This window comes from Aythya ferina (genome assembly GCF_964211825.1).
Source record: "Aythya ferina genome assembly, chromosome: 2".
NCBI lineage: Eukaryota > Metazoa > Chordata > Aves > Anseriformes > Anatidae > Aythya > Aythya ferina.
The window spans coordinates 120445329-120470351 of NC_140297.1; the positions used below are offsets into that span (position 1 = coordinate 120445329).

Here is a 25023-nt window from a genome sequence, read left to right on the forward strand (position 1 = left end):
GTTGTTGTTTTAAACCTGAGTCTAGGCAGCTCTTTTGAGTAAAACACATGCTCAGGGTTAGGCTTTGCGGTACATTTGAGTGCTTGTGAACAGAAAAGCCTGTTGGCTTATCCAAAAAGTAGAGTGCCAAGTAGCATCCAGATAGAAAATAGAATTGGCTCAGCTAAGGGCAGAAGTATGCAGAATCAAAAATGCCTGTAAGTAGAAAGTACATTTGATCACAAAATGACGACAGCAATTAAGGCCTGCTGCTCTTTTCTTCCTTCCAAGCTAATTGAGAATGAAAAGATAAAAAATATCATGAAAGAAAATGGAATCTGGCATTAAACTCTCACGCTGTCTGGTGTCACAACCTTGAGGCCAATGTTACTCAGGTAAAAGTTTCATATGCTAGTTGAAAGTTGAAGAGCTCTGGGAAAAACAAACAAACAAACAAACAAACAAAACAAACAAACAAAAAAAAAAAAACACTACATCAGGAAAAAAAGTATAGAAAGATCAATGCATTAATTCTCCAAGAGGCTTCATTTAGTGTTTTGCTGAAGAGGAGAAGGCTTTGTTTTGATCTATCATTTTCATGTTGTATTTTAAATGTTGCCTATAAATGTTTGTTGCCACCAATTCAGAGCTCTAGGAAATATGCCCAGCACTAGATTATTGCTGTCTGGGATATTTTTCTAAGAGATTATGCACAAAAATTTGCACTGGATGCTAGGATGTGATAAAATCAATTCCCAGTTATGTATAAAAAATAGGACAGGAGGATGCTTACAGCACTTTTTTTTGTAGAAACCATTAAATTGGATATTTACTCAGTTTCTCATTAGATGTTATTCAGAATTGCACTGACATAAATGGATTATGCAGTAAAGTATGGGATAATATAAAAATGACAAAACAGCAGACTGAACTGAGACAGAAATATACTTTTGTTCTTTTGGGAGTAATAGGGTTGATATCTTTTGTGTCCGTTCCTTCTTGGAATTTCAAAAGTTTTAGGATGGGTATGGAAAAATTGTAAAGCTCTTACAGGCAACTTTGTAAAAAAAAAAAAAAAAAATCAATAATTTTGGTACATATGTCAATAAATACCTTGAATGGTCTCTGTAATTAGCTATTGCTTAGCTGGGGGCAATCTCTCCCAGGTTATTGACTTATGAGCTCTCTGGAGAGGCTTTGCCCTAAGCACTGTGTTACAGTCATCGGACTCACATGTGTAAGAGATGCTCTAGGAACCTGCAGGCTGCCTGGAAATATGCTGTGACCTGCTTTTGAACATCACTGACTGCTTCTTCTTGCCCTGTTTTAGCTCCTTATCTTGCCTTCTGCAGGCCTTAAGATAGATTCCATTGCTGCCTGTCCTTGCTTATCCTGAGTCTTCTCCTTTTTTGTTTTCCTCTTTGCTATCTGAACTTCTGTGAATAACAGTTTTTGGCCTGATTCCTGACTGCATTCCTCAACTCAGTTTATATTTTGGGCTTCTGGACCCTAACATTCTCTATTTCTCTTTGAGATGACCATGCTCTTTTCCTCATGATCCTCCCTAAGCTCATAAATCTTTCTTCATTTTTCTTCACATCAGCTGCAGCTGGGACAGTATCCCCAGTCTAATACTTCAGCAGGCCTTGAGCCAAACAGGCTGTGAGTTTCAGACAGGCTGATGCATAGAACATGGATCAGTATGAAACTAGAGTGCAGTCTGATTACAGTGCATTTATCTCAAATCACTAATACAGTTAGTATCTCTTCCCATATATGATACTCAAATCTCTATCCAGTAGTAGAAACCAGATGACAGTGCTAGAGTGATGGAAGACTGTTTCACTTTGCTACAACTTCTGTATTGCATTAGTACAAAATGTTGACTAAAAATTCTACCTCATTTCCAGAGATGCCTGTAAACATGGACCTGGCATGCAGTTTTATATTTGAAGATGTTCCCATGAACATTGCTTACAGGAAGATGCCTTCAGCACATTCATGGTGGAAAGGAGGTTATGTATGTTCTGTGTCTGTATTAGCTTTCTGAATGATCCTGCACTTTTTCTTAGATCCCTTTTGGCTGTTACACATAGTTTGCACACATTATGCTCCCAACCAGGAGAAGCAGGAAAAATCTCAAAGAAACATGAACACTTTTGGTCCAGTAAAACTTTCTAAAAGTCCAGCATACTTTTTGTGGTTTACAGAATGTGAATTTGAAGCCTAAAAGGCTGCCAAAGATGTTAAGGAATGTTGACTACATTAATATAATGTAAATCTACATTTTTAAAAGAATAATTAATATAAACAAAACTGGAAATCACAAAGGTGGTGTGAGGAAAAGTATATATTTCCCCTGTGCATTAGAGGAAGCCTTGCAGACACTTGGGAGAATCTGTCTCATGATACTTTCTTTTCTCTCTAAGTAGAAGAATATGTTTACAGTATAGTTGTTTATTTTTTTATATTTATTTTTTATTAATTGTTATTGTTCCTTATAATGTTATAAGTTCATTTATCACCAATGTAGTCCATTCTGAACTTTGTGCATGGATTCTGGTTCCACTGGATGCTATGAAAGAATATCAGATGGAATAGTCTGGAACTCACTTGTGATATGCTTTCTTCTTTTGGTTTTAGAAGCATAAATCATAATTAATTTGAGCAGGTTGATGATGATGGGTTACCTGGCCAAACACTTTTTATATAGACTTGTTCCAGGTGAGCACTTAACAGCATCAAAGCGTCCTAGAGTTACACAAACTGGTAACTATATGAAAGTAATTGGTCTTGGCTATATTCTCCTTTCCTGACTGATGATGAAGGAGCACCCCCTCTGAGAGTCTGTTTTTCAGTGAATGCACTGAAACAGCGCCTGCTGCTATTGTTGGCTGTGAGGTCACCTGGACCATGGACTTCGGTTTTGTTACACACCTGCTGGGTGGCTGACTGCAGCGTATCATGGAGGCAATGGAGGGAAGGATGTGTGGACGTGGATAGAAAAACTGTTTTTACCAGCTCAGACAGTGCTGCTGCCAAATAGTTGGCTACAGTTTATGACCACTAGGGCAGAAAGCCTTTGTATGAGAAGGTAAGATTAAGCTCTAATTAAATAACTGCAAGGGAATCATTGCAGTAGTCAATGTGAAACACCCATGAGAGGAAAAATCAAGTTAGGATGGAAAGGTTTTATTGAGGCAACTGAGAGCATATTTGACATGCTACTTAGACTGATTCTGCTAGGCAGGAGCCAGAGAAATTGTTTTTAACATGAGAACCATTGTGACATAGGGAGCCAGATTGACTGAAACTTTTGCCTTCTCTTTTTCTGGTAGACTGCCGTATTTGAAAATCCGATTGTAATTGAAATTGCAACCAAATAAGTCCCCATAATAGACAAACTAAATATTCAAGGCCATGAAAACTGTGATTCAGCAGATTCAGTAGATAGGGTATTCAGATGGGAGATAGACACGTGTGTGAGTTTTTGCTCCAGGAAACGTTTATATCCTTGCCTTGATATATAACTAAACCTTTGTGTCTTATATTTCACAAGGACAAAAACTTTCAAGCTGGACCAAGCTGAAAATTTATTTTTAATTTTTTAAGTTATTAACATAAAAATTGCTAATATGCACTGCCCTAACTGCATATCTCAGTCTTTGATTTTAGATCACAGCACAGCTTGTCTATATTGTCAGTCCATTTTGTGTCCTGAAGCAAGTTACAGAAAATGAAAAGAAAAGTGTTCAATAAAATACATTTTGAAAAATTTGAAATTACAAAAAAAAAAAAAAAAAATGGAGTTCCTGAAAGTTTTCAGAACTAGAGTTATAAAAAATTATAAAGTGTTTACAATGTTGGTTTTTTTTTCTCAAAATGAAAACCTGTATGCAAAGTAAACATTTTTAACCTTAAAAATCCAATTTAAAATGGGCAGCAAAAAAATAACTAAATAATTTTAATTTTTAAATATTATTAAAAAGAGAAGCAGCATCCATGAACTTGTTAGACTTGTCTAATTTGTCCAGGCTGTGCATGTGTGGGAGAATTCACTTGGAGCAACCTCAGTGAAGATCAGCCCCAGCCCTCAGTGCTCATGGCCCTGCCTGGCTGCAGGGTCATTGCAGGAAGGAAGCCTCCTGTTCTCTTGCTACACATGATCATGGTCCACACCATGCAGCCTTTTAAATAGGCTTGAATTCCACTAACTCTGTAATGTATCAATGAATGGAGAAAATGTTTACAGAGCATTATCTATTTAACTGGTCTCATTTATTTTTCTCCTAGTCTTCTACATGAAATGTTATTAAAATTAATGCAATTAATCTATCTTCCAGCCATTTAACATTAGTTGTTTACCTAAAGAGTATAGGAATATAAGTGCTTTTTAATAAGAGCATGACTCTGAGTTTTACTTGTGCTTAAATCAAATTAAGAGTGTAATTAGAGCACTGATAACAGTGCATGCTAAGAGAACTAAGAGAAAGCTTTTGTTGTCCTTCATAGCAATACTCTGAGCCCTCTTAAAGCTCCCTCTGTATGGCCTGTATCTTCTTAAATCATATCTGTACACGTACAGATATAGAATCATAGCATTATCTAGGATGGAAAAGATCATCAAGGTCATCAAATCTAACCATCAACCTGACCTACTGAGTTCCACCACTTAAAAATGTCCTTTAGTGCCATATGTAAAAACTCCCAGTGGTGTGGTCTTTCATCCTTCCTCTTTATCAACAATAAGAATAGTATCTTTATTTTATCTGTTATGTTTTTAGCCTTAATAATATCTTTCATTATCTGAATGCTCTTATTTCAGCCTTTTGCAATATTCTACCCCAAGAGATTCTGGTCTTCATGCTGTCTGATACATCTAATCACTTCTGTACCTTTCATAAACTGGTTCTTGAAGATATTATTCAGGTTGTTTCAGGTAGTTTCAGGACGTAGCTTTATGGTTGATACAGGTATATTTAACTCTTTCACCAGTTGCGCCACTGTTTCTTTGCCTTACATTGGATGAGCTGTGTTCCCCATGTCCATCACATGCTAAAGATGAGGCACAGTGAGAGTTGCAGTTTATAAAATGATATGATACCTGAGTAAAATGTGAGTTCAATATCTGTATTTATATCCTAGGAGAAAACAGCTCCCAGAGGAAAAAATAATAAAATAAAATAAAATAAAATAAAATAAAATAAAATAAAATAAAATAAAATAAAATAAAATAAAATAAAATAAAATAAAATAAAATAAAATAATGAAATAAAATAGCTAATTGATGGATGCATCAATTTTAGCTTTTTATCTTTAGCTTTTTAGCTTTAGCTCTGTTATTCAGATCAAATTAGGTGAGGACAGTGATATCCTCAGATTGTAAAATGTATGTCTATACCAAGGCTAATAAGTAATTGCTGGCTTTTTAGGAGTAGTAAATTCTTGGTTTTATTTTTAAATTATGGTATCACTAGCTAGGTTTAAATTGTGATGGAAGTTGAGTCCCTTAAATATGTAAATTAAGGTTCAGATAGAAATGGCACATGGCATATCATAATAAATAGAAGACCTCCAGCTTCCAATTTGTGTGTACTAGTGCTAGTAGACTGCTGCAAGTTTCACCTCTTTTGCAGGCATGCAGTTTATCAGGAAAAAAAATCTGATTACTCTCAAGAAAGGCAAATATGTCCCTGTTGCATCAGGAGGCAGGGGAGAGAGCAAGGGGACAGTCTGAACACTCCCAAGGGAAAAACTGAGGAGAAACTGTAAGGATAGTGAGAATGAATGAGCTTGCTACTGCTTCCCTGCACCTGTAGCCATCTTTCTATGCTCAGCATGTTCAGACGCTACATGATATGTGGAGGGAAATCCAGACCAAGATGTGAGTATATTCAGGTCCCATTACCTTTCTGGGAGCTGCACACAGAGAAAGATGGCAGGATTTGTTTTCTTTAGACACTGCAATGATTTCTTCTTTGAAAAGCATGCATAAATAATGACTTCAGTTATTTTAAAGATGGGCATTACAATACTTGAGTCAGTTTTGCAGTTCTTCAGAGGGGAAGTTCTTTGTCTTGAAGATATTATCAATGCCTATTATGTTGCCAGTGAGGTGCTCTAAGTCAGAGTTAGAATGTGATTTAACTATTCTGAGGCTAGGCATAGGAGAGAGAAATCAACCTTCAGCTAAAGAAATTCCAAGATTACTGTGAGTCTCCTGGTTATGTAGCTATTGAACTATCTGAAATATGATCTATAAAGTGCAGGCCAGTCATTAAGTATTGAGAAATCTCTTGCATCTACCTTATTTATTCTCTAATATTTATTCTTGAATCACTGAAACAGTCAGCAGTAGAGAACAGACAATTAAAGGGAGGGTTGCACAACTAAACGCTATATAGTGATTACTCATTCCAGAAAAAATATTTTTTCCTTGATATATTTGTATTAGACAGTACAAATACATTTAGCTTTTAGAAGAATCTCACAGTAGAACAGTATATTTCTAAGATGTTCTATGAAATTAATCATTTTTTCCAACACTGTTTACAGCTTCATAGGTGAACTGTGAACCATCATCTCTGAATCTGTTCATAAACTGCTTTAGGCACTTAATTCAATACCTATCAAATGCCCCACATTTTGATGATTGTTGCTCGTTTTAGCTCTAAGGTTAACCATGTTCCACCCAACCTAGTATCCCTCTGGTATCCCCTTAATATCCGTAGTATCTTCTCTCTTACTGAAAACTTCACACCATACATAAAATATGTCGAAGTTCACACAGAGCAAGCTATGAACATGAAGGCAAGACATGAATTCTTCAGCTCTCCTTTCTTCCCACAGTCTCCTTTGTGTCACACTCTGCCTGAATGGCAGGAAGGATGTATTCAGTGCTGTGCCCGGCAGCCTCTTCCCTCAGCCATGCAGACCTCCTGGGGCACACAGCAACTGTCCCTGTCCTGCCCATGCCCTCAGCCTTGGGCTGACACGCAACCAAGGTGCATTGCCAAAGCCAGGAGCTGGGAAGCACTCCTGGGCTCAGAGTTCAGCTGGACCTGCAATGTTCTAAATTACATTTTTTGACATGAGATTTTAATACCTGTCACTTGAGATTTTTGTCTGAAATTAAGTGCTTTTCCCAGTGTCTACTGCTGTCATTTTATTTTAAGCATGTGCACAACTGGCCAAACCAAGCCATGACAATCTTGGCAATTTTCAGCGTATTTAGAGCCTTCCTGGCCAGCAGATTGTCCCTTGTGCAGTTAATCGTAACCCACACCTGATCACGTAGCCAACTCAGACTGGCCTGGAAATCGGCTGTTGGTGCTGACTGGGTACTAGCCACAGCCAGCAGCAATTTAGGAGGGACCAGAGGTAATGGAGTCTATCAAAATCTGTTACCTGAATGATAGGCTTCCAACACAAAAGCAGGCTGGGACCATTCTGTCTGCTCTCAAGATGCTACTCGGCCATTTAGAAGTTATGGCATAGCTGAACTTGCCATAGGGATCCTGGGATTTGAGATGACCTGGAAGGAGAGAGGAGGAAGAAATCTACAACAAAATGTTGGGGGATGTAGCTCCTCAGGCTGAAAAATCTTCTTGGTGAATGTGCAGCACAGTGATGTTGCTCTGTGGTGATGGCACAGAGTTAGGATTTGGGTCACAGAGTCTCTGAGCAGCCTGGCTGTACACAGCTGCACCTTCAGCATGGCTCAAGCAGACCTTGGGTGGTGTTTTGGTGGAACATAGCAGACAAGGCAAATGTTGGTAGGGTGTGTGACTGTTAGACCCCTGGGCAGATTAGGAAACAGGAACAGGTTTCCTAGATATGCCCAGGCCTGTCAGTGTTCAGGAGACATTTGGGCAATGCCCTAAATAATACACTTTAACTATTGATCAGCCCTGAAGTGATCAGGCAGTTGGACTTGATGATCTTTGAAGGTAACATTCTATTCTATTCATAAACTTGACACTTGAAGCATTTCTGGTCTTGGCTTTGGCAGCCAAGTTTTATGAGGTGGTCATAGAAAGACAGCCTTATAAATACGAATGCTAGGAGGCACGGTCTGCAGAATGTTAACCAGCTCTTGGCCTGACGAGGAAGCAGTCACTCCCACGTCTGAGTGGGAAGGTGATTTGAAAAACACACACAACTGGTTTAAAAACATTCAGCAGAGCAAGCACAGTTTAAGGCAGTATGGCATATAGATGTTAAGTCAGCATCACAGTAGCAATAAGTTCTCAAAGACCTGAGAACAGAGACCTGAAAATGAGTGCCAGAGCAGAAACTGTGAGCTAAAAGAAACCTATAGAGCAGTTTCAGATGGATCATGGGGGTAAAAGTTACAAACAGCAGGTGCTGTTACTGAGCCCTGAAGATGGTAACTGAGCTGAAATTTGCAAGAAAGGGCTTTTTGGACAACTTCACACAGAAACAGCAGCATGGTTCTTTCCACAGTGTAATGAGCAATGTGGGGAATATTCTAGAGAGTTTCCTGAGTGGTTACTGGGCCTCACCAACTTACTTGACACAGATATTTACTGTCCAAAATTGCATTTGTAGCTCAGGTTCCTATCCTCAAGGGAAAAAATGCAGGCATGTAGGTTCAGTGCTTACACATCGGGCGTTGGCAGTGAAGGTGGAATGGAGAGCAACTAGCAAACTTGTTATCCAGCCTTTCTTAGCAATCATTAAAGTGTCAGTTCTCACTATTTTTTCGTAGCTGCAGGCAGGAACGTTACTGCTAATTTTCAGCTCCCTGCTAACACTTAAATTAAGACTCTAGAGAGATTTGGTTGGGTTTTTTTAGCGCCTGAGTAGTCATTTGACAACTTGCGAAGTAGCAGATGAATACTGGTGAGGTTGAGAACTAGGTGTTGTCCAAGGGTAAATACGTGTGGCAGGGAAAAATCACAACAAAAATAGGCTGTACTGACCTGGGAATGAGGATATTTGAAATAGAATTGCTTCGGGCAAGCCTGTTCTCAGACTATAAAGGCCAAAACAAGCTCCCTTGCCTTGCTGATGTGTTTGGAAGAATTTGATGTGACCTTGGAAGAGTAGTGTGCTTGAAAACCAAGAGTGGAGAGAGCAAAGGTCTAGGCTGGGGACTTAACAGCTTAAACAGAAAGCCAGGATACGGTTTAAGCCTCGATTTTTACCTGGTATATCATGCAGCATGAATGCTGTGATAGTGTTTAAATCAGACTGAGGGAAGCAAATCTCTAGCTTTTCCAAATAACTCTTTTTAGTATGAATTAGCAGTGTGAGAAGATCATGAGTGTTTGTGCACGGGATTTTGCACAGTTAAAAAGTTCTCTGTTATGGAAAAAAATTATTTGCTGAACCTGATTTTCCATAAGTTATGGTAAATAACAAGCAACAGCACATGCTGATAGCACCAGGAAGGTAGCTAATTTCTGCATGGTTTTAATGTGAAGACCTTCCACTGATGCTACAGCTTTGCACACACACAAATTTCTGAGAACTTCAGATAAAGTTATACTTGAGAGGGCTGATCAAAACTTTGCAGGTTGGGCCAAATGAAATAATACATTTGCATGTATTTTTTCATTGTTGTATGATAGTTTTATATGATTTTTTTAATTTACTTTTTTTTTCTTTTAATTTTATAAACACATATTTTGATTTTACTGAAACCACAAGATAAATCCACACTGTAAATTTCTGTAAAAAGATTAAAATCTAGAGAAATTGATTAAATAAAGGCTTGTCAAATTGGTGATACTAATGGCACTGTATATGACTATTAATGCTAGCAAGAATTTCCAAATCAGAAGCCAAAAAATGATCTGTGTATAAATCCAGATATTTCCACTGCTTCTCTAAAATCTGAGATTTAGATAAGTACTAAATATCTAAAAAGAGTCCTCAAAAGAACAGTGCTTTGTTTTCTGCAGTCTGGAATCCTGTAGAACTTGAGTCAGGTTTTGCCTTGTCTTGGGCAGAACAACATCATTTTAGTAGTCTTTTTTGACATTTGCATAATGCAGATTGTGAAACATTGAACTGAAAGGCATGGTTCATTTAATTTAAGTGAAAACCTGTATCATTTAATCATTACTGCCTGCCAAAATAATTTATAAATTACTAAGCAGTCTCTGACAGGAAATGAAAAAAAAAAAAAAAAAAAAAAAAAAAAAAAAAAAAAAACACTTATTTGGAACTGTTGTAAGCAATTTCTATTTTATTCCTTTTCAAAATGAAGCTGCACTTACTTACCTCAAAGATGAACATAGGCTCCAAACTCAAATATTTAAGTGCACTAGGGAGAAACTTAGGCTAATACTGTATCCTTCTGTAATCTGCAATGCATGACTCTAGTGTTTCTTGGCTCATCCCTCTGTGTTAAAAATAGAAACACTATTCTAAAGCAAGTTGGCTTATAAATTTGACTCAAATACCCACTTGGCACCCTGTTTTCCTGGTGATGATTGTGTGGAATATAGTCCCCTTTGGCCTCTTTTGCAGCTCCAAATGCTCCCTTGCAGGGCTGGTGTGACAGCTGCAAAAACAGATGCCAAACTCTGTATGATACCGTATTTTTCTGTGTATAATCCTTAAGTAGTTTTTGTTAAACAAAGCAACTCTGCCAGTATGCACCCAGGCCATTTCCCCTGATTCAGCAGTAAAAGAAAGTTATTTATGGGTACAGATGGTATCAAGGGAAATTTACCTCTTTCCTACTAATATATCTAATACTACAGGAGGTGCTTTCTTTTCCCCAGTAACCTTCAGTCACTGCCTCTCATTTTTGTGAATTATAAAAATATGTGCTAGTACTTAACTGGTACTTAGCTGGTTTATAGTTGGCTTATTGATAGTACAGGAGAAACACACACAAAATATATATTTTTAAATGTATTGTCGTTTTCAGTTGGATCCCTGAAGGTCTCTGTTTAAGGAGCATTTCCGAATGTGTAGGCACTTCAGAGCTAAAGTGGGGTGAAGTGGAGTGTACATTACTTGTGAGAATCATTTCTACTTAGTTTATTTCATATCATATATTTTTTTCTTTCTGTACTCAACAAAGGAGGTACCCATTACTGTAAAAGAGAATAACATAATAGTACTTACTGATGCTTTTATGTCTACAGTATTTAAAGCACCACTATTTTCAGGCTACTTTTTAAAAAGATATAAAAGTGCTGATTATTTTATATATTGCTATTTAAAATTTTCTCTCAAATATGTTAAGCCTGTTTTCTCAAAGAAAATAAATGTTTTCTGTTAACTTACCATTTTAACAGTAGTTTTCAGATTAAATATTTTCATTTTTTTTATTATTATTTTCATTATTCTTAAAACATAAACTAGAACAATGTTCCTAAGCTTTTCAACTTGGCAATGTCTTAATCAATTTCTATGACTTTTTTTCCACCTATTGTAAATGTAAGAACAAAGAATATAACCATAGTAACAAGAAGGATATATAAATTTATATTCATGTGTCTGTTTGGAGAGGTTAACAGATTATATTTGACCTTGAATGGCTAGGTTATGTGTGTAGACTTGGAAAACAGCATTCTCTTTGCTTTATAATATAACAAATAGTACTTCATGTCACCCTGATTTCACTGTCCTGCATTTGTGACCCTTTGGTTCGGAAACACTGCCCTAAATCCTTATTTAAGTACGCTTTGTATTAAATTGTACTTGATGCTGAGAGACAAATCATATTGAACATGAAGGAGCTAAAGTGAAGAAGTGTTAGGATTTAGACATTTTGCAGTATTCTTGGCAAAATGTCTTACTGAGTAACACTTTGAACATGTAGGTCTTCATGCCTTTAAAATTATATTCACTACCAAAAGAGAAGAATGAAATTCTAAGGTTTTCTGAGAGGTTACTATAGAAGAGATAGAGCCTGAAGATGTGCATGTCTTTTGTGTTTTAGGGCAGGTGTCAGTATGTTTTGTCCACATAATTAGAAAATCATACACACACATCAGTCCCTTCCTTAGACCTACATGATAAGATTTAAGGAAAGCTGAGTTAATTAGCTTAATTCCAAGCCCAGGGTAATGGTAATATGGTCATGGCCTCTTTTTTCTGTCTTTAAGTATGGGCAAAAGAAGCTGATGTCTGCTTGAAGTATGGGCTTAAACAAGTATGGCTGCTGGGACATATTGTGCTTTCTTTGAACTCCAAGCACCTTCATGAATACATTATGGCCACTAAGACCTTTTCTGCATAACCAGAAAAAATCTTGGCATTATTCACATATACGGTTAGCAATGTTGCAGCCACTGAATGTACCACTTTAATCCTCAGCTTCCCCATTTGTAAAACAGTATTAATGATGTGTATCCACTTCAGAGGCCAAAGTACAAATTCCTAATGCTATATTTATGCAAAGTATTATTAAATGACCATCTGGCAAAGGACAGATTCTGGCTTGCAGCCCTTTGTTCTTTCATCTAGGCCTTCTGCTACTATTTTTTAATATTTCTGAGTTCCAGACAGATCTGCAAGCCCAGCAAACCTTTTAACACCTCTGAAAGCTTCGGATAAGCTAAAGAATTCACAGTAACTCTTGCAGCACACAGGGGAAATGGGGAACAAGGATCCCAAATTCTCTAAAATAGCAGAGATTCTGTTCCTGCTATCCCCAATTATTCCCCACAGGAGTGGATGACAATTCATGGATCATTTAGTCTGGTTCCTGCAAACACAGCCAAGCATGTAATAGATGTAATAGTCCAGAAGAGACCACGGGAAAATTCAGCCTGTCTCTGCTACAGCAGCCACCACAAAATGCTTTCCTTCCCAGCATTCCTGTATATAAGGCACAGATCTCCCAGAATTACAGTGTCATAGGAAGACAGCAGCACCTGGATGTCCTGGATGCCCACAACACAACAGGCTTTGCAATAGTTCCATGCAAAGTAGACTGTGACTGTGCTACATAGGGCAGTTTTTTCCACCCTCACTGCCCTTTGAGTTGTCCACAGTCTAACCTTTATTTCTTCTTTCCTTCAAACCTGGTCACAAGTATTTTACCTCTAAAACCACAGACAAGTCACAAAACCAGGAAAGCAAGTGTTTTCTCAGCTCTACCAGGAAACTTGCTCTTCCTTTCCCAAAAACACATCCAACCTCAGCTGTGGCAGACTTTCCAAAGGATAATTGCATACATCCAGTGGAGAGAAGAGTATAATTCTTTCTTCTTTAGTTCCTGAAGACAGCCAGTAAAAGCCCTGAGTCAGAGAAAGTCAGGCCTGAATTGTAATTTCAAAGAATCTTGATGATGACTTTGCATTAGTGCCTGTCATAGACTCCTACTGTATTCATATACTCCTACTGTAAGAGCTCTTTTTGCAAGTGAGAACTAGGCATAATAGGAGATGAGATGCTCAAAAATGGAGTAGTAGAATAAATTGAAATTAGCTGTTAGGACTAGCCACTGTTCAAGAAGGAACTAGAGAGATGTTTGGGAAGGAAGTGGTTGAGCTGCTAATAAAAACGTAACATCATACTAGAATAAATTACTTACCTACAGCCCTGGAGTGTAACAAATATTATACTTCTCTTAAAAAATTTATGAGGGGTGATCCTGAGGAACATAAAGCACTGACCTTAAATTAGGATCGGGAACATTAGTTGAAAGAAGCAAGATAGAGTCTATAAAACATTAAACTAAGCATGATATAATAGATGCAAATTAGTCTGGCTTTTGTGAAGAAAAAAAAATCTAATCTTCCTAATCTCATAGAATTCAAATCTTTCATTAAAATAGCAGAAAGCATTTTGTCAGCCAGTTTTTTATCTAGATTTTTAAAAAGACTTTGCCAAAAGCCTCTAGCAGGATGCTGTCTGGCATTTGTTACAGTAGGAGGCTGTCTAGGGCAGGAGGCCATTTGGAGCAGCAGATGACTTTGCCTATGATAAAAAGACAGCCTAGATCAACCCTTCCAGTAAAAGGTGCCTTCTTTTGCAGTTCTGCTCCTGCTCTTCTTCCTAGTCCCTGGCAGGGTATGAGGCACAAGGAAGTGTCTAGGGGCTGCTGCACAGGAGAACAGAGCAGGATTGCTTGATTCAGGCTGGAGGCAGCAGAGAAATGTCAGCAATTTCTCTAAGGATAAAGATAAGCACTACCAAAGGGATGAGCAACAAGAAGTCCTCAGAGAGAGCATGCTGAGGAGAAACCAAAAGAAGCCCTTCGTGTACCTGCCCAAAACTTCAGTGGTCTTTCCTCACATCCATGTGTCTTGTAACTCAAATTACCCTTTACCTGATTTAATTCCTCCTCACAGACCTTGAAAACCCTGCTGACTCTTCAGGCATTTTAGGAGTCAGCTCTGCCATCACAATGTTACTGCACCAAGAAAAGAGAAATTCAGTCATGCCTTGATATGAATTTGTCAGAGGTATTTAAGGAAATTAAGATAGGCAACCCCAAAAGTGTTATAGACTATAAACTGACTGAGGGAAACCAAGAGGAGCTATAGGTGTTTTGTGGTCAGTATGGAAGTAGGTTAATTACCATTTTTTTCCAGGGCATTATAACAGGACTGATGCATTAATGACTTAAAAGTGAAAATAAGATGTGATAAAATCTGAGAATAACAAAGTGTTATATAGCTTAATCCCAAACAATGAAGACAGCAACTCTCTCTCTTCTTTTTTAATCTAACTAAGGTAGACCTAAACATAAGGTAAAATGGAAATAATACGTAGTGTTAGGATTTTTTTTTCCTGCCTGAATATATTAGTCTATCTTAATACATCATAATGGCTTCTCAAATGGCATCATCAAATAATATACGTTGCAAAGACAGTGGAAGTTGTTGCCAGCTGCAGAGATGCCATGCCTCACCTTCAAGATGCTGAAAATCTTGTTTTACCAATAGAGAGTTAAAATTGAAAGAAAATCTGAAAAGCTATAAGAGGTCAGCATGGTTGAATAGCTGTCTGTAGAGACAAGCTGGCATAGAAAGTGCTGAAGAATGGAACATTTTTCTTTCAGAAACGTGAAGAATTAAATATACACCCGATATGGTTTTGATATTCCCCTCCTGATTACCTAGTTTTCTAAAGATTTTCTTAGTAATTTCATTAAAGAGGTGGTCTTCAGTCATTGTCTCTCATTCTCACTGTCTCAGAGGGAAAAGGAAAACAAAATCTTGAGCCCTTTGGAGATTTGGGAATGTGTCAGGATGATCACAGATGCTCTGTAGAAGGCTGCTACCTGGGTCTTGTCTGCATATTTCAATTTTACTCTGAAGTGAGAATAATTTATCACTGAATTCTGGTCAAGGCAGACAGTTTAGTCTAACCAGCATGATAGTCCTTGGCTTTATATTCAACAGCTAGGCACTTCAGCAGTTTAAATATTTGTATCATAAAAAGAAATGAAACAAGAAACCAAAATGCACATCAGTAAAATGAAAAACCCATGCTTATAATTCCAGAACAAACAATAATTTAATAAAATTATTAAATTCAGTTCAGTTGTTCGGTTCAGTTGTAATTATACGAGTTTTTCTGTCTGCAACATGTAAGACAAATGAATCTTTTAACAATAAATAGAAACACCAGAAAGTTAGTAAAATTAACTGAACCTCTTTCAAAATACTTTCCTCTCCTATCCCCCTCTCCCCCCAAGGAACAGCACCTAAATTATAGTCTAGAAAAAAAAAATAAGAAAGTGGTGAATTAACTGGTGAATCTAAATTGTAAAGCTAATTGTTGGTGCCACTATAATCTGTACACACAGAAGCACATAAATGGGCACACAATAACAATAGTTCTCATGCTTTTTCCAGAAATCAGGCATGGAAAATTGACCTTGATAAGTTTTCTCCCACCCCACAAGCTAAAGAAGTTTAAATAGTTCCTTAGAATTGATAGCAATAGTTGAAAATATGAACCTGACATTTTAAATAGGGAAGGCAGCAGCTAAACACATCCCTTTACTGTATTTCTAGCTAGCAGGTGAAGTGTATAAGCTCAAGGGTTATAACAGAACAAAATAGAGGTACACTAGTTCAAACAATATTTTTATTACTGCTACCTGACTATATTACTTGGAGGAGGGTAAGAAGTGCAGGAGAACTGTGTTCCAGCAGTGCCCTTTAATCCGCTGCCTTTATACCTGAAAGATCTCAGTTATAATCTGAAGAATATAATATTGAAGTTAATCCTTTGAATGATCCATTTAAGTTCTTTATATCTGTCTGAGCTATTGACTATAGTAGACATTTCTGTGGACTGGAAGACTAAGCAGGTATGATATAGGGAAGTCAAATCATTTTTATTTGTATTTGAATGATAATTCATGTTGTTAACATGGTTACAAACTAGGAATACATACTTTAAAAGGTCACAAATTGATTCCCACTGAGATAAAAAGATCCTGGATGTATGTTAATGATAGCCAAAATGCAGCTTTAGCTTAATTTGGGCTTGGTAATGTCTTAGGATCTAGTGATACAAAAAGCATGAAGAAGAGGAGGGCACAAGCTGGCTGTCATGAGAAATAATCATGAGATTATGTCATGAGAAATAATAGGCCTTTTATCTATTAGTTGGTATATATGTATCTCTATCCAATTTTTTTCAAATAGAATAATTTCATAATTTCACTTGAACAAAAATGACTTAAAAGAGATACTGAGCTTCAGAATCTAGGGAGATTCTAGGTTCTGATGCAGATTCTAGAATTCAACTACAAAGAATCCTAGACTACCATGATCATTGTTTTCATTTTTTATTTTTTTATAAATTTTTTTAATACATAGTCATTCTTGAAAGGTATACTGCTGCAGGATCTTTGTGTCTTTTTAAATAGAGGGCAGTAGAATTTCTGTATATACTTATGCTATTAGAATTATACTGCATGTAGTTACATTCCTTATGGAAAAAAAAAAAAAAAAAAAGCTTTAAAAGGGAAAGCCATTTTTCAAGATTTCATTACATTTAAGGCATGCAGTGACAAATGATTTAGTTCATGCATGCCACATTGCTTAAGTCTATCCTTGTCTGCTTCTCAATTTAAGCTTTGCAAGATTAATTTTTCAAACTCTCTCTCATTTGTTGGAATCTACTTGATTACAATTAGATAAGGTTTTTAACAGGCATAATACTAGTTTTGCTACTTGTGTTGGATACCATGTCATAGCATAAAGTATTAACAAACAATTGCAAAAAATATAGAATATCTGCATGTTTTCATTTCTGGGTATGTGTATGCATGTACATATATAGAGAGAGTGCTATTCTCTATGTTGTGTATTCTCTATATATAAACCCACAAGAGCTCTGCTACCTCATATACATGTTTAATTGGAGGAAGGAACGCTTAAATATTTGTAATCTGTCCAATATCTAAGTAGAATTGTAGCCTATAATCCTCTCTAAAACTTTTATGCCAGTCCTATATAATATCCCTACCTTTTGCTAAGAACAGAAGTAGAATGTGTATTGTGATATGTACATGTATATTATACAGGTGTTGTTGTTTTTTTTGTTTGTTTGTTTTGTTTTACTTTTTGTTTGTTTGGTTCGTTTTGTTAATCTTATATGCTATTGCCAAAACCTAAAAAGATATTCAACAGGATAGTGCACAACAATCTATGAGTCCAAGCTGAAACTAATCCTTTCTGAATCCATAGGACTTTCTTCAGTATGTGTGTTAACAATTGATTTTATTGGGAAGAAGCCAGGTTTGTTTGCTGCAGCCAAGGGCTATGGCGGTTTTGGATGAATGAACTGAAAGCGTGCATAAAGGAAGTCTTATGCTGTTCATAGCTAATGAATTTCTCTGGTGCAAATTCAATATTAAGTGCAGATTACAGCTGGAATTGTTCTTGGGGGAATTCAGGAGGATATTGCATCTTATGGGGATGCTAATTTAAAAGAATGCCTGGCCAGGATGCATTTAATAACCATTGGAAACCGTGATGTAAAAGATGAGAACTGGGAGAAAATAGTGCCTGATTTGATACAGATGGAGGGTAGCAGTCTTCATTATGAATTGGGATTGCCATGACTTTTATGGAATAGATAGAGTGCTCTTATTTCCTGAAATGTGAGAGGAATCATTGAGTTTTGATTTATAAACAATGTCTACTGTGAAGCAATAATTTTCCTAGTCAAAATTGAATTGTTATGGTTCTTACATCTAGCCATTTTAGAAAAAACTGAAATCAGTGCTGTGCTAACTTATTAATTCAATAGAGTAGAAAATGAAGCTTAAAAAAAAATTTAAAATGGAGGAACAAGGTGGGTAAAAGGCCACAGCCATTTCTTCTCTTCAAAAACAATATATTTTTTCATTTAACATGGAATTGTATTTGTGTGTACAAATGTAGCTGTCGAACCTACGTACATATTCATTCTGCAAGTCTGTTCGTATCTCTGTTTATGTATAAGGTAGCCATGTATGTGTGAGACAGAGTTCCAAGTCCTAAAAAGAAATGAACTTTTCCAGTTGCTTACTTTGATTCTTTTCCTCTGTTAAAAATGCTAGTTTTTCCTTTGCCATTCTAGATGCTTCGAGATGGTTGGTGTTTTGGGGAAAGTGTAGGAGGGAAAAGAGAGGGTTCTGGGAGGAGGAGCTGGTGTTGACAACTTGTTAATGAAATTTCAACTTTAAAACACAGAGGATTTCTGAGAGATAATGTTCTGAAGAAAAAAAAATCCCTCACTTAACATGACATTTTAAATATAATCTCTTTCACTTATATAGCACCTGCCATCCCAAGAAGCTAGTATGCTGCAGATCTTAATTTAATTAGCCTCCAAATATACCTACCATGTTTTTGAATAGTACCACTCCCATACAGAAATGAGAGATGTGCAAGGAGATAAAGAATGTAAAAAATGCTATGTTGTATTAGAATTAATGAATTAATGCATTAGAATTAATGACCTGTCTCATGTTTCCTTCAACACAGGAGACTACTTAGTAGGATATACTGAGGAGACAGGCAGGTATTTGAAACGTCATCTGCTTTTGGTTAGATGCTGAAAAATAGCTGCTGGTTCTTGTCTTAAAACTATAAAAGTTGAAACAGCATCAGCCTACAGTTAAGTGTCTTAAGCACTGCTTAGGTAGTTCACAAACTTCCTGCATGTCTTCCCACACTGGGATTTCACAACCCAGTCTCCCATTTCTTGGGAGTTACTCAGCCAGAAGTCCACAGGAAAGGTTTGTAATAAGAGCACACTCTGCTCTTGATCATTTAAAGTTGCTTGGGCCAGAAAAACAGAACAGCGATTTAGGGGCACTTTGTGTGCAGAAGTGATTGAGGTTATAGCGTTTATCGGGTCCATGTTGAACTGGTAGCACATGAATGTCGGTACATCCCATATGGACAATTGCAGAGGGGAGACAAGGAGTCATTCAACTGGGCCAGTGTGGTGGCAGCTCTGGACATTGCTGTTATTCTAGCATTCCTCATGAATGATATTGGAGACACCACTGATTTTTTCCCCCTCAGAAGATTTGTCAAAATTTGTATCATGCTCTTGGCTGCAGGTGCTTAAATTGGGTTGTTTCAGCTCCATGTGTGCACCTGTTTTTATGGATCTGTGTCTTATCCTTTTATACTGGGTATGTTACTAGCCTTTCTATCACCATTTAAGTGATTCTGCAAGCTTATATGTGATATACTGTGAGAATCGAGACTGGATGTTCTTGCTCCTTGTGCTAATCTTTTAGAGCATTTCCTCCCTTCAACTTGAAGAGTTTCCCCTTGTCACCAGGATACAGTTCAAATCAAGCCAAGAAGACAGTGATAGATGAAACCCCACAGGTTTGCCTTGAACAGCAGTTTTAAATGGGAAGAACTTAACAGGAGCTTAGTCAAATTCCTTAGTACAGTAAAATTAATTTCAAGGTCTCAAGAGGATCAGTCTTCTTTATGACTTCTGGCACTCCCTGCTCCCAGTTAAGGTCCACTCATTGCAAACGTAGGCCAGATTCCCAGAGTGTTGAAATTTGTTTCATCAGCTTCCAGGACAGCTTGATATACTGAAGTCATGAAGAGCATGAAAAAAACAATGCTGAAAGCCTACTAAATGAAGGGATTTAGACTGGTTCATTTAGGATTTTTGCTGTTTTTGTTTGATTGTTTTTGCTTGTTTAGTTTATTTGTTTGGATTTAATTTTGAATGGGAATGAACAGGTTCCCTTATTTTTTATCTGTTCTTCTTTTAGATAAACTGGTTTAAGCCAATTCAGTGCTAAGCATCAGATTCACCCCTGTGGGGGGAATCAGCTGTAACAGAAGCATTTACAGCTGGATAGCAAATTACAGCAAGGGAAAGGTAATACAGCCTTTATTCTGTCCACTGAAGTAGCACATGAGCCTAGGAACACTACGGGAACTGCATCCTGCAAGGCAGGCTGAAGGGAGAGGCAGCCTCTGGCTGAGCTTGTTCTTAGCCTTTGCCTGAACTTACTGGCTGTACCATTTTGCTAGATTTAGTTGGGAGAACTTCTGTCAATATTACCTCATTTCTTTGCCTTAATTTCCCTAGAATGGTTTTGTTCAATCTTGGTTTGTATCTGTAGAAAAAGAAAGTTAGGTCACAAGTATGCAGACTCTTGTTGGGTGTCCAACAGATGTATGATATAGCATGATACAGCATGTCAGTGCATATATATATGGAGTGTGAATGCATGCATTTACATAAAAGCATGTATATAAAATCCTCATTCTGTCCCATTTCATCGATCAGACTGAAGGCAGCTAGAGGGCTCAGTCCCACTGATTTCAATCAGAGTTGGGCCTCTGCCAATGCTTTCTGGGAAGTGGGATGTTTCAGTGTTCTGTGAAGATGTAGCTATAATGTGTTTCTAACATAAAGTAATCTGGAGCCAAGCTTAATCAGATACACATTAGTGAATGGAAGGCACTTTTCAAATAATGAAAATCTCGTTGGACCACTCAGTGCAAGATAAGAAAATCACAGCAGATGCTACTAAAGCAAAGGTGGGTGTTGAGGGCAGAGAGTGCCAAGAAACACTAAATGTATTTTGCAGAAAACCCACTGATTTTTGTGAGTGTCTGTTTCTTTGTGTGCCATCTCTCTGCAACTAATTTTCCCCTAGGAAGCTGTAAGGTCACATTGACCTGTATGTTCAAACCATGCAGTCAGGAAGGGAAAAAAGATAAAAATGCATTTGTGAAAATACTTAAATAGTCAGTACAAAAGGAAACCCTTGGCCCAGGAACAGATTTTTCTGCAGATTTTTTCAAACTTGATTTCAAAGTAAATTAAGAGTGAATGATGGTCTTTATCTTGACCTAGGGTTTCAGTGCTTCACGGATATTTCATGCCAGTCTACAGTAAGGTTTGGAACATGCACAACAATAAGGAAGAAAGAATCACAGGTCCTTAAAGACAGTGTTGATCATTAATGTATTTTACAGGGAAAATAAGTCTTTTTCTTGTAGAGATACTATTTGGTCTTTTTGCTTTCAGGTCCATCTTGACAAGCACAAGATGGAAAAACAGAATGTACTAAGAAGCCCATTCAGAAATATACTTCAGTAGCAGAATGTTTTTCTCTTCCTTTCAAATAATTTATAACACTAAACAAGAGCTTTAACTCTTCATTAGAAGAGAAAAAGGAGAAGAAAAAGGAGAAGAACAAGAACAAGAAAAAGGAGAAGAAAAAGAAAAAGAAAAAAAGAAAGAGAAAGAGAAAAAGAAAAAGAAAGAGAAAAGGAAAAGGAAAAGGAAAAGGAAAAGGAAAAGGAAAAGGAAAAGGAAAAGGAAAAGGAAAAGGAAAAGGAAAAGGAAAAGGAAAAGGAAAAGGAAAAGGAAAAGGAAAAGGAAAAGGAAAAGAAAGAAAAAATGCAGTGCATAGGTGCATTGAATTAAACAATGCACAGAGAGATCTTTATCGCCATTATGTGTCTGGTATAAATTAATGAGCAGACAGGATTCTTGGGATGATAGTATAGTATATTTGACCAGCATGCCAGTTGAAGTACCTTTAGATACCTCTATCTCAAATGTCACTAAAAGGTAGGGGGGTTCTAATTAGAAAAAGAATCAAAATATTTCCTGGGGAAATATAGCAAGGCAAAACAACATACTTAGAACCACTGAAGTCTTTCCATGAGGTTGCCTTGCTATAGTAGTGAGTCTTTCTCCAAGCACTGGGCATTATGTTCCTATCTTCCTCCTGCTTTCATCTCCTTCCAATTCTTTCACCTCTCCCTCCAGTTCTGGTGCTCTGAGATCTTCACAGCAACATTTCAGTAAGCTAAGGTGACAGAAAACTAACTAAAAATTAAATGGGTTAGTTCTTGATCAGCATGGCACATTGAAAGAGCTCAGCATGGATTCAGCTGTGTGCAGGAGCTGGTGCAAAGAAGGGATTGGGTTTGTGCAGCTGAGATTAGTGGAAGGTGGGTGCCAATGGATAGACGTAGACTTCTATGTAGACATGTCTTTAATTGTTTTTTTGAAATGGCCTTCAAGGCACAGGGTCAGATTTGTCTTGTATCTCTGTAGGTGCAAATTGCAGACAAGCAAATGCGAGCACAGAAATGGAGGACAGTAGCAGGAAACCTTTCTGATCATTATAATTGTCTTCTTGCATGAAGAGATGCTTTGAGAGAGCAAAGAAATGCTGCCAGAAGCAAACATGTCAAAACCCTTAGAAAAACAATAGAATCGAACACCCTTGCAACTGAGACAATCATTTTTAAAAGGTGCTTCACTTCCTTCGAGTTTTTTTTTTTTTCAAAGACCAGTTTTCAAACTTAATTAGCATTCCTAAGACATAAAAGACCTTCTCTGACATGGAAAATGGTAGAAGATATGTAGAAAGCAAATGCGTTACCTTAGCTACCTGTTTGGGGTGACATTTTAAATACAGAAAATAAAGCTGGCGGAATTATAGTGACCTTTCAGCCTGAACAAATAAAATAACATCTGCCAAATCTAAATGGCTGCCTCTAGCTGTAGGAAATGATATGCATCTTTGAACACTAATACATAGGTCTTTAGTAGAGCTAGCTTTAGTAATACCTCCTGGACCTAAACAATTTATTTCCCAATGGAGCATGAAAGGCTGAAAATTCGCAGAGTATGGTATATGTGGCAAGGGGCACATGGGGAGCAACCATGGCTGTGCATGTAGGGAAGCTGTCTGCATAGTTTTCCTCCCTCTAAATCTATCATGATGTCCTGTTTTTCTTTGGAAAACCCAAGAGGAGCTGCTCAGTTTATCCACATATGTTTGCATTTCTCCTCCTATATGTTCACAATGTGTTTATATTGCTGTGTTCATATTGCTGTGTACTGAAGCAGTCTTCCAGGTTATTTTCCCGTTCTAAGTGTCCTCTGGAAAACCAGGGCATCTGTGGCCTGGGAGCCAGTAGTAAGCAAACAAATTGCTGTTAGAAAGGAAACTAGTGGGACTAAAAAGGGAAAGCTTCTCTTTATGATATTCTCCATAGGAAAAGAACAACTTTTAAAATTACTTTTCCTGCTTCCCCAAGCTCTTTTAACTTCTGATGTCAGCTATGCCAACAGAGAGAGCAAGTTCTTGATTGTGCTCTTAAAAAGCTGAGAAGAGCACTTCATAGTTTTTATTACCTTCTTTATCAGGAACACTTATATGCCTTCACCTCAAATACTTTCAGAGCTGCTGCACATGGAAAACCTAGTTCTGCACTTGGGTGATCAGGATCTACAGGGGAAGGAAATATGGGGACACTGGTATTTTACCTACCTGACATAGAAGGGATGCAGGCCCCATGAATTGCAACAGTAATTAGCCAAAAATACTGAATTTCTTAATGGTTTCCAAAGGTTAAAGGAAGTTCATGCAATTTTCTGTCTGGATTAATATAAATGTTTTCTAATTTAAGCAAATAGTGCTTTATTATGATTATTATTAACAGTAGCATTATTAGCATTATGTATAACTTTGGTTTCATTTGTGATATGGAGAGCATTTTTAGTCACTGTGCAAACAGCTGCAAAGACATGTATCATATCTTCGTTGAAGAAGCCATAAACTGCAATCTAGGCCAAGAATCAGGTTTGTAACAGGAGATAATTTGGAGATGGGATGTCAGTCTGAACAAGGAATTCCAGCTCTGGCATCTGGCATATGTCTGAGGGATTTTCAGTGACAAGGATGGGAGTTAAAGAACTGTCTGCTCACTATACAGATGCTAGAATTACATTTTGTTGTCTTTAATTTACTTGTAAGCTTTTTTTTGTTTTTGTTTTTTTGTTTTTTTTTTGTTTTTTTTTTTTTTTCACGAGTGCTGTATCTACAAACCTGGCCATAAGACCTACATTACCAATATCTTTTTAGTTTCAGTATTAAACTCCCAAGATGAAATGACTAGCCTGGTAGATGAGGGGAGAGCAGTGGATATGCACTTCAGGAGGGCTTTTAACACTATCTCCCAAAACACCCCCCATAGAGAAGCTCTTGATGTATGGACTGAATGAGCAAATGGTGAGGTGGATTGAAAACTGGCTGAATGGCCAGGCCCAGGGAGTGGTGTGACAAAGTCTAGTTGGAGGCCAGTAATTAGTGGTGTACCCCAGGGGTCAATACTGGATCTTATCCTCTTTCGCGTCTTTCTTAATGATCTGGATGATGGGACAGTGTATACCCTTAGCAATTTTATGGATGACACAGAACTGGGAGGAGTGGCTGATTCATCAGAGGACCATAGTTTCATCCAGAGGGACAATGACAACATGGAGAGATGGGCTGACAGGAACCTTACACATGAGGTTCAGCAAGGAGAAGTGCAAAATCCTGCACCTGGAGAGAAACAACTCCAGTCACCAGTATGTGTTGGGGGATGCCTAGCTGCAAAGCAGATCTGCAGAAAAGGATTGGGGGGTCCTGGTAGAAACATAGTTGAACATGAGCCAACAGTGTGCCCTTGCAGCCAACAAGGGTATCACAATGGCAAAGTTTTGCCAGCCCATTGTGGGATGTGATCCTTCCCCTCTACTCAGCACTGGAGAGGCCACACCTGAAGTGTGGCCTCTGGACTCTTCAGTACTGAAGAGAGA

At 37.5% G+C, this 25023-nt stretch overlaps 1 protein-coding gene and 1 long non-coding RNA gene across 2 annotated transcripts in view; one reads left to right on the plus strand and one right to left on the minus strand.

The window, feature by feature from the left end:
* The window catches only part of LOC311430764, a 30983-nt gene extending 22928 nt beyond the window's left edge, over positions 1–8055 (minus strand). The window contains exon 1 of the long non-coding RNA XR_014689023.1: positions 7387–8055. This is a non-coding gene — a long non-coding RNA (uncharacterized lncRNA). The remainder of the gene's footprint in view (positions 1–7386) is intronic.
* Positions 1–25023, plus strand: part of XKR4 (XK related 4) — a 244021-nt gene that overhangs the window by 104825 nt on the left and 114173 nt on the right. The gene's annotated exons all lie outside the window — the stretch shown is intronic.